Genomic DNA, 8,280 nt, shown 5'->3' with positions numbered 1-8,280 from the left:
AGCCTTATGGGGCAAAGGAGAATAGAGTATCTGCCCCCAAGAGGCTCAGGGTCTAGCAGGAAATACTCAGAAGTAATGTTATAAATGCAACTCGACACCACCATGGGCTGTAACTGAAGATAACAATTGAGACAAGATCTAGACAGAAAGGTTAAATCACCTTCTCCAGTTCAAAGGCAAGGCTAATGGAAGGTCAACCGAAACACGCAGAATTCTCCATTTTCTTGTCCATTCTGCTAAAGCATGGGAATGCTGGAGACTGGAAAGAAAATCTGGGGTAGGAAAAACAAGATTTCATAAGTAAAGCTCAAAGAATATGCTTGCTTGCTTGCTTGCTTGCTTGCTTGCTTGCTTGCTTGCTTTCTTTCTTTCTTTCTTTCTTTCTTTCTTTTCTTTCTTTTTTATTTGTGACAGGCAAGGACAGGATGAAAATATCACATTCCAACAAATATTGGTGAGCACCTACTACCCTGGACACCGAGATGAGCCAGCAAGGTCACAAAAAAATGAAAAGGGAAGAGTAACTGGACCTGATTAAGGAAAAGGACAGGAAGGCCTAAAGCAGGGATGGCAAACTCGATGCCTGGGCAGTCGAGGCAGAGAAACTACGCCGGTGACAGAGCTGAGTGCAGACTGTGGCAAAATGAAAAACACGATTCAGACCAAACCAAACGCATCTGACGCCAAAGCACAGCCCACTGGCTGATGGTTTGAGGCCCTTGCGTTAGGGTGACTGGAAGAAAAGCGTGCATAGCTTGTAACCGTGAGGGCTGGGGGAAATGAGGAGGAAAGACAGCACAAAGGTCACTGAGGCAGGCCCGAGGGAAGGTGAATCCTGTCCTGGGAAAAATAAACAAAGTAATTAAAGTAATTAAATCAATAAAATAAAACCACAGAGGCCAATGGTATAACGTTCACCACTAATATCTCCACAGCACTTTACGGCTGACAAAGCTCATGCTCAAGTCATCTCATCTGGTCTCCCCAACAACCCTAGGAAGTAGGCATCATTATCACCCCGATTTTAGAAGTGAAGAATTTCTGGTTCGGAGCATATAAGCAAATTGCCTCTGGTCTCGGAGCTATGAGAAACAGCACAAGGACTCATATGCTTTTCCAGAATTTCAAAGAGAAGAACTCCAGGCTATTGTACTTTCTAGGCATCTTCTAAGCGATTCCAATGTACAACCATGCTTGAGAACACAGGGCTAGACCCACGTTCTCAAACAGGTATGATTCTGCCCCCTCCCACCCAGCAGGAGACATTCAGCCATGTCTGGAGACCTTTTTGATTGTCATAACTGTGGGGAGTGGGGATGGAAGATGCTATAGACTGGTGGTAGGTAGAGGTCACGGATGCTGTTAAACATTCTGCAATACACAGGACAGTGCCCCACAACAAATTATCAAGCTAGAAACGTCAACAGGGCCAAGGGGAAAAACACCCTGGTCTTGACTCTATGCATGGTTCCTTAAACTGTGATCTGAGAATCAGCAGAGTTAAAATCACCTCAGAGCTTGTTAGAGATTCAGGCCCCGACCCAGAGCCACTGAATGAGATTCTGTGGTTTAACAAGATCCCAAGGTGATGCATATGCACCTTGAGAAGCGCTGCTATAGATCATGCTTCTGTGGCCATCACAGAATTTTAGAACAGAAAGGAACTTGAGCAGCAAGCCAATCTCATTATTTTGTAGATGAGACAACTTGGGCCCAGAACAAATGGGCAACTCGCCCCTGGACGCACAGCTTGCCCATGGCAGAGAAGAGATCAGATTCCAGATCTTAGTTCCCGGATCTGTGCTGTCTCCAAGATGTCAGTTGGGGCCAACACCTAAACCCTTTCAACAACTCTCCTCATTGCCAAGTTGATACCACCCTTTGAGGCATTCGGGAGTCTTTTGTGAGGCCTGAAAGGAATCGATTGTCCTGTTGGTCAAAAATTCCTTTAAAAAATTATCTCTGAACACTACAAAGGATTACCATACATGCCCATTAATTCTGCCTTCAGCTCTTTTACCAAAAAAGCGGCCATATAGCTCCCACAGTCATGGACTCCAGCAGCCAGCAAGCTGTAGCAGAGTTCTCCAAAATGGCAGCAGCAGTTGACGTGGCCTCCCCAAAAGATATCTAGGGAGTGATGAAGAACCAGTTTCGAAGGAGTATTTAGAATCAGCAAGTGCAAAAGGGTTTACACAGAGGATTTATGAAGCTGAGGTCATGAGCAGGTTGTGACAGGGTCTGAGGCAGCTTAGTTTGGAATAATACAGACACATTACAGCCCTCGCTGGATTTTTGCCCTGGTCCTTGGGGGAAAAAAAAGCAAAAACATATTCTCTCAGGTATTCTCTCAGACGCAGCTTAAGGTGACATTCTAGTTCCCAAATGGCTGAGGGAACCCACAGTGGTCCCTTAATCCTAGTATTTGCTAGAAACCTAACTAGAAGCTAACTAGCTAGAAGCCGACACAGATGCCTTCAACAAAACACAGAACTCGGCTTGTGTCAAAAAAAAAAAAAAAAAAAACCAGCAAAGTTGGGAGAAAGTCCTGTCACCAGTAAAGAGAGAAGTGAGAAACTGGAGGTGTTACTGGCATTTGGCAACCAGCTAAAGCGAAACCAGAGCACTGATGAGTGCGTGACAGAAATCTTTACACCTTGAAACTGAGGAGAGGGAAAGAGAATGAAAGCTTAGAGAGGCACATACACGCTTTTATTTAACATGTGATTATACACAAACTTAATTATACACGTAATTATGATAGGTTGTCTAGGCAACAGCAGGGGTAGATGTCAACCAGGTTTTGCCCTAGGTTCCAGTCAAAAGAGGGAGAGAGATCATTTGGTGAGTCCCACTGCTCTCCAAAACCCTTCTCGGCACAGTTCACCCATGAGCACGCCAGGGTGGGGACGGGGGTTTGGCAAGTGAGGCACTCTTTCAGGGTCTGAAGGTTTACACCCTTGAAGCCTCAACGTGCCTTACCTTAGTCTCATCCTTTCAGCGCATACGCCACCCACTTGAATAAAGAAGACTCATTTTTTATTCACACAAGAGTAAAGGTGGCCGATTTTCATTCTAGGTCTATCCTTCTACTACAGAGAAAAATGAACAAGTCCTGCTCCATCCTAAAAGCTTCACATAGGTGCCACTAAATTTCTGATAAAGAACTTGGTTAACTGGCTTGCTCTCCAGAGGCTGACGGAGCTGGCTGAACCTGGCTGTGAGCTTCTGCTTCTTCATGAAGCCTGTATATAATAATATCATTAATTATCCTGCTACAGAAATGTAGTATTTTTAAAAGAGGGGAGAGGGAGAGGGAGAGGGAGAGGCAGGGGATGTTCTTTACACATTTGAAGAATAGGAAAAAACCTCTCAAATCTCAGAATGTTAGAGCTGGAACTATCCTGAGTTAAAAAAAAAAAAGTCAAATTTAATAGGCCATTTAAATTCCTAGTTGATGGTAATTAGAGAGCAAGTATTTCTTTAAACCCTGCTAGACAGAACTTAATCCAATTTAGGTAATCACTAACCTTTGCATGTTCTCATTCCGCTCTCCCTACCCATCTCTCTCTCTCTCTCTCTCTCTCTCTCTCTCCTCTAAATGAAATACAAGGGCTAATCTACAAAGGCCATAAACTGGCAAAGCATAAGAAAACATTTAAAGAGAGAGATTGGGCAGATGTTACCTCAAAGCCTCAAAGGGCCAAGTCCAATTAAAATAAAAACAAGTCTCATGAGCTCAGGATCCCTAATTTATAGCGACTATAACCTGGGGATTCTAATAGAATCACAACAGAAAGCATGCAGAGGGAGGTGAAGGTACTTCCTATGCACTTTTCCCCTCTGGGCACCTCGTCTGGCATGCCAATCACCAGGTCTTGCTCTGCAATGTCACAGCCATCCCCTGCCAGATCAATGCTAGTAATTCTCTACATTCACAATATCTACAGGGCTTCTCTCCTTCTTCCATGAAATAACTACTGTCAGAATTATCTAGAAAGTCCCTTCAGTTCTGTCCTGTCCGCTCATTTTAGTTGACACTGCTCTGGTATCAACTTCTAATCTAGAAACTTCCACGTGAACCATTAGGACCTTCTTGAGTATTTGGGACCTTGGATTCTTCATGGAAGGCCTTCCAGGTTAGATATCAAAATGTACTAGAAAGAACAAGGGACTTAAGTTAATGGCTGTGTGATATCAAGAAGGTAATTAACCTCTCTGAACCCCCATTTTCACATCTTAAAATACAGAGGAGAATATCTACCTACTCAGGTTGTTGGGAAACTCAAATAACATGACCACGGCTGTACCTGGTTCACAGTAGTTGCCAAATACATAAGTTAGCTCGTTTGTTTTAACTGTACAATTTTCAAAGTAAACCTTGGATCTCAACCCTTGACCAAAATGTGAATTAACTCAAGTTCACCTCTGATGCCCCATCATCACCTTGCCTCACCTATACTCCCCTCCTCCTTCTTGGCTCCAAAGTGGAATCCTCCCTTGTAAAACAAGGTACCACTCTCTCTCTCTGTTTCCAAACTTCTAACACCATCTCCCATACAAACCCATAAAATATTTTATTCCCAGCTTTCAGCAACTGAGATATTAACTCACACTGACTTGTTAACAAACAATAGTTTCTGTAAGCATCGCTTTTAACAAGCACATAGAGTGGCAACTCTAGGAAACAAACTTTTAATGATGAATGTTAAACATATTAGGGAACTTTCAGAGGGGCTCACACTCTATGTCTCAAATCAATTCTGCATTGGTCTAGCTCTGCAAAAATTAATAATAAAATAAAACAAAGGGAACATTTTTGTAATGTTTAAACACAGACCATTATTGAAATCTCACCCACTGAAATAAATATACATCCACGACCCATTGGATCTGAAAGAAATGAGGTCTCCTCATTGAGAAACAAGATACTCTAAACAAAGCCCTTGAGAAATAAGCCAATTAAACTAGCTTATTTCTAATGCCTTTTTTCTTTACACCATTAATGGTTCTGGCTGTTAGAAGCATCAATAAAATACAGAAAGGACAACGGTTGGGGTTGGAAAAACCAAAGCCAACTATGTGAACTGGCCAAGAATTGTTTCCCTAATCTGCAACATTCTAGAGAAAACGCTCTGCACAGCACCCTTGGTCGAATTCTAGAGCTCAAGCCTGCAACCAGAGAAGGCGGGGCAGCCAGGTTCCATGGAGGAGCTCTGCAAGGTTCTCAGTCGCCCTAGGAAGCTCACCAGGCACTAAATTTAAAATGTGGCTAAGTTGGTTTTTGCAAGCTCCATTTCCCCTACTGACCCACTTGCCGCTTCATGTTGTCAATAATAGCGCCTTCCATCCCGAGAACAATTTACCAGAGCGCAGCACTGTGACATTTGGAGCATGTAGGCCAATGAAATGTCAAGACCGCAACACGCGGTGGTCAAGATTACCCTTTGGTCAAAAAGAGCAGTCTCCGAGGCTTGATCAGTGAGCACCCTTCGGTGGGTGGGTGGCAGGGGATGGGGGCAATCTGGACCGTCAGTGTCCTGGACTGCTTTGATCCTTTGCACGGGTCATGTGAATTTGCACGTCTCGTCCGGGCAACAAGCCCAGATCTCCGCCCCAGCAGAGATGCCCAGAGACGCCAGCCCAGAGCTTTTTCCATGCGGGTCCCCGCAACAGACGTGCCACTGAGCCGACGCGCGAGCCCTCTGCCTTGTAAGGCGCATCGCAGTAATTGAAACCTTGCCTGCCGCAAGATTGCAGTGGCATCTATAAATACTCACCGCCTTACTGCTGACGAACAAAACGCGGGCTCCCGGCACCGCGGGGGAAGAGCGGCGGCATGTGACTGAGGGCAGAGGCTGGGTAAAACAGGGGGAAAACCCTACTGACAACCAGGGAGGAACCCCAGAGCTGATTCCTAAAGCACGGTTTGCAAGTACACAATCAGGTTTGACCCGGGGCAGCTCCCTTAGGAAGAAGGGCTGGGGAGAGGGGGGTGGGGAGGGTCGGAGACGCCCGGGTGGGCGCTCCAGAGCGCCCCCTGTGTTCAATAAGCACGCCGCGCGCACAGTAGGCGCGCAGGAACAAGCCTTGCCAAATGGAGGGCGGGCGGGAAATACGAAGCGGAAAGGAGACGCCGCGGGCGCGGAGAGCCGCCCGCCCCGGCCCGCTGTCCCGCTGCGCTCCAGCCCGCCCCAGCCCGCGGAGCGGCGCGCGGGACAAAGCGGCTGCCTTCCCTGCCGTCCCCTCCCACGCCTCCCTCCGGAGAAAGAGGACAGCAGGAAAAGATGGGCTGTTTCGGGGCGCCGAATCGCCCTCGCCGGAGTGGGGCAGCTCTTTAGACTTGCCCCTCGAGTGGAGGGAGAAGAAGAGAGACAAGCAAACTTTCTTTTTCGATCTCTTGGTTCAGCCTGGGTTCCACCATCGTCAGCATCCCACATGCCACCCTACAGCGGGGCTTCGCCCACCCTAAGTCGCAGACGCGGGGCGCGGCTACACCCCTCCCCGCCCGGGAGGTCTCAAGTCCGGTCCTCTACGCCTGCCGGCAGCGTCCGATCCTAAAATCCTCAACTTCGCGGGGGTCCCCAGCCGGTTACCCCAAGATATGACGCTTTCATGAAGCCTCTCCCCCTGCGCCCCACCCCCCCGCTTCCCGTGCCCCACCGGATTGTCCCCGGCTTGCCCGGCGATTTTGTTCTCAATCCTGTACCACTGCTGAGCCAACAACTTCAGCCCCTCCCTGGGACTTCCCCACTCACCCCCTTGGGGTCCCGGCAGTGAGTCACCTCGCGTCGTGCACACCCGCAGCTCGCCTCCTCCCCAGACTCCGCGCGCGCAGGAAAAACTTTCCGGTCTTCCCGAGAAAGTTTTCTCACCCGAGAGAAACGAGCGACCTGGATGGCTCTCGCCACCGCGCTCTGCCCAGCTGTCCCTCCTCCGTTCACTCCCAGCTCTGCCCTCCACGGGTCCGGTCCAGCCTCAAGTCCTCTCCAGCGCGAGTCAACAAACGAGGCGGCGGCGGAGCTCCCGGAGTCGGGCTGGTGACACGTTTCCCTCCTCTCTCGTCTTACAGCCTCCTCCTCCTCCCTCCCCTCCTCCTCCTCCCACTTTTCCTGTCCTGTTTTCTGCTTCGGTATCTCTCCAACGGCCCCCACCCCATCCCACCTCCCCCTATCCCACTCCCCTTCCCCAGCAGCTACTCGCACGCTGCTGGGGAGCGGGAAGAAGGGGAAGGGGGCGCCTGCACTTACATCCAGTTCAACAATTTCAGGAAATCCAACTCTTTCGCTTGAAAAGCCCGGGAGGATGCAACAGGTCAAGGGAGCTCTTGGCTGTGTTTCCCTCACCCAAGACGAGACAATCCCCCACCCCCACCCCAGGATGGGATCTCCTCCCTTCCCACCCCACCCCCCACGACAAGGAAACCACCAGAAAGCCAAGAGAGTGATTCTTAGGCTCACTAGAGAACTAGAGCCCCGGACTTTTGTTGTGATTTTAAGGAACAGTCCCCAGGCCCGTTCCAGGAGAAGTTGTTTTCAAGTGCGTTCATGGAAATAGAATTCCAGTGAAGTCTCTCCCTTAGATTTGCAAAACTCTTTTAAAGCTCCCAAATTCTATTTCCAACTGAAGGTTTAATGAATTGGACGGTCCTTCACAGTTTGAAACAACAGAAAACCAACCAATCCCCAAATTAAAAACAATGTAAAATTATTTTCAAAACTTTTTTTTTTTTTGCAGGTGTTAAAAATTTGATGCAGCTGTTTTCAGGACTCACTGGCTTGCATAATTTCACCCTATGGTTGAGCAGGAAATACTTTAAAAATGCTGCATGCTCACACATCACACTTAGGCTCTGAAACCACAGTGACCTTTGCTGAAGAAAAGATGTATGTATGTCTTTTTATGTCAAAACTGAGAAAAAAAAATTCATGTGTATTTTGATCACTGTAACTTTACAAAACCTATGTAAGTGGCATTGGTCAGAATGCTTTCCGTGGGGAGGAGGTGACGGAGCTCTGGGTGCCTCAATTGTCCAGTGACATTACCTAAAGCTAGAGTATTCTTCCTACAAACGCCAGGATCAAGAGATTTTAGATCTCATCCTAGGAATCAACAGAGAATGAAAGGTACTGGGTCCAGGCACGTGCCTGGGAAAGAAAAGCTTGAGGGGGCAGTCTTCTGGAAGGGACTTGAGCTAAGTCTTCAAGGCAGCTGTGCTGAGGACTTAAGAGCCAAAGCCTGGAGTCAGAAGATCAAGGTTTGTGTACCACCTGCTCCTCG

At 47.8% G+C, this 8,280-nt stretch overlaps 1 protein-coding gene across 6 annotated transcripts in view; it reads right to left on the bottom strand.

Annotated features, from left to right (window-relative positions):
- The window catches only part of PRR5L (proline rich 5 like), an 82,696-nt gene extending 75,343 nt beyond the window's left edge, over positions 1-7,353 (bottom strand). For 2 of the 6 annotated variants that reach the window (XM_011356835.2, XM_023528687.1), the window contains exon 1: positions 6,876-7,009. The gene's annotated coding sequence lies outside the window, so the exon portion shown is untranslated. The other 4 variants (XM_011356836.2, XM_023528684.1, XM_023528685.1 and 1 more) reach the window with 4 other exon arrangements.
- Between the last annotated feature and the right edge of the window lie 927 nt (positions 7,354-8,280).

The sequence above is a fragment of the Pteropus vampyrus genome, unplaced genomic scaffold (genome assembly GCF_000151845.1).
Source record: "Pteropus vampyrus isolate Shadow unplaced genomic scaffold, Pvam_2.0 Scaffold31, whole genome shotgun sequence".
NCBI classification, from domain to species: Eukaryota; Metazoa; Chordata; class Mammalia; order Chiroptera; family Pteropodidae; genus Pteropus; species Pteropus vampyrus.
The sequence above is the reverse complement of the archived record's forward strand: the minus strand, read 5'-3'. Positions and strand labels throughout refer to the sequence as shown.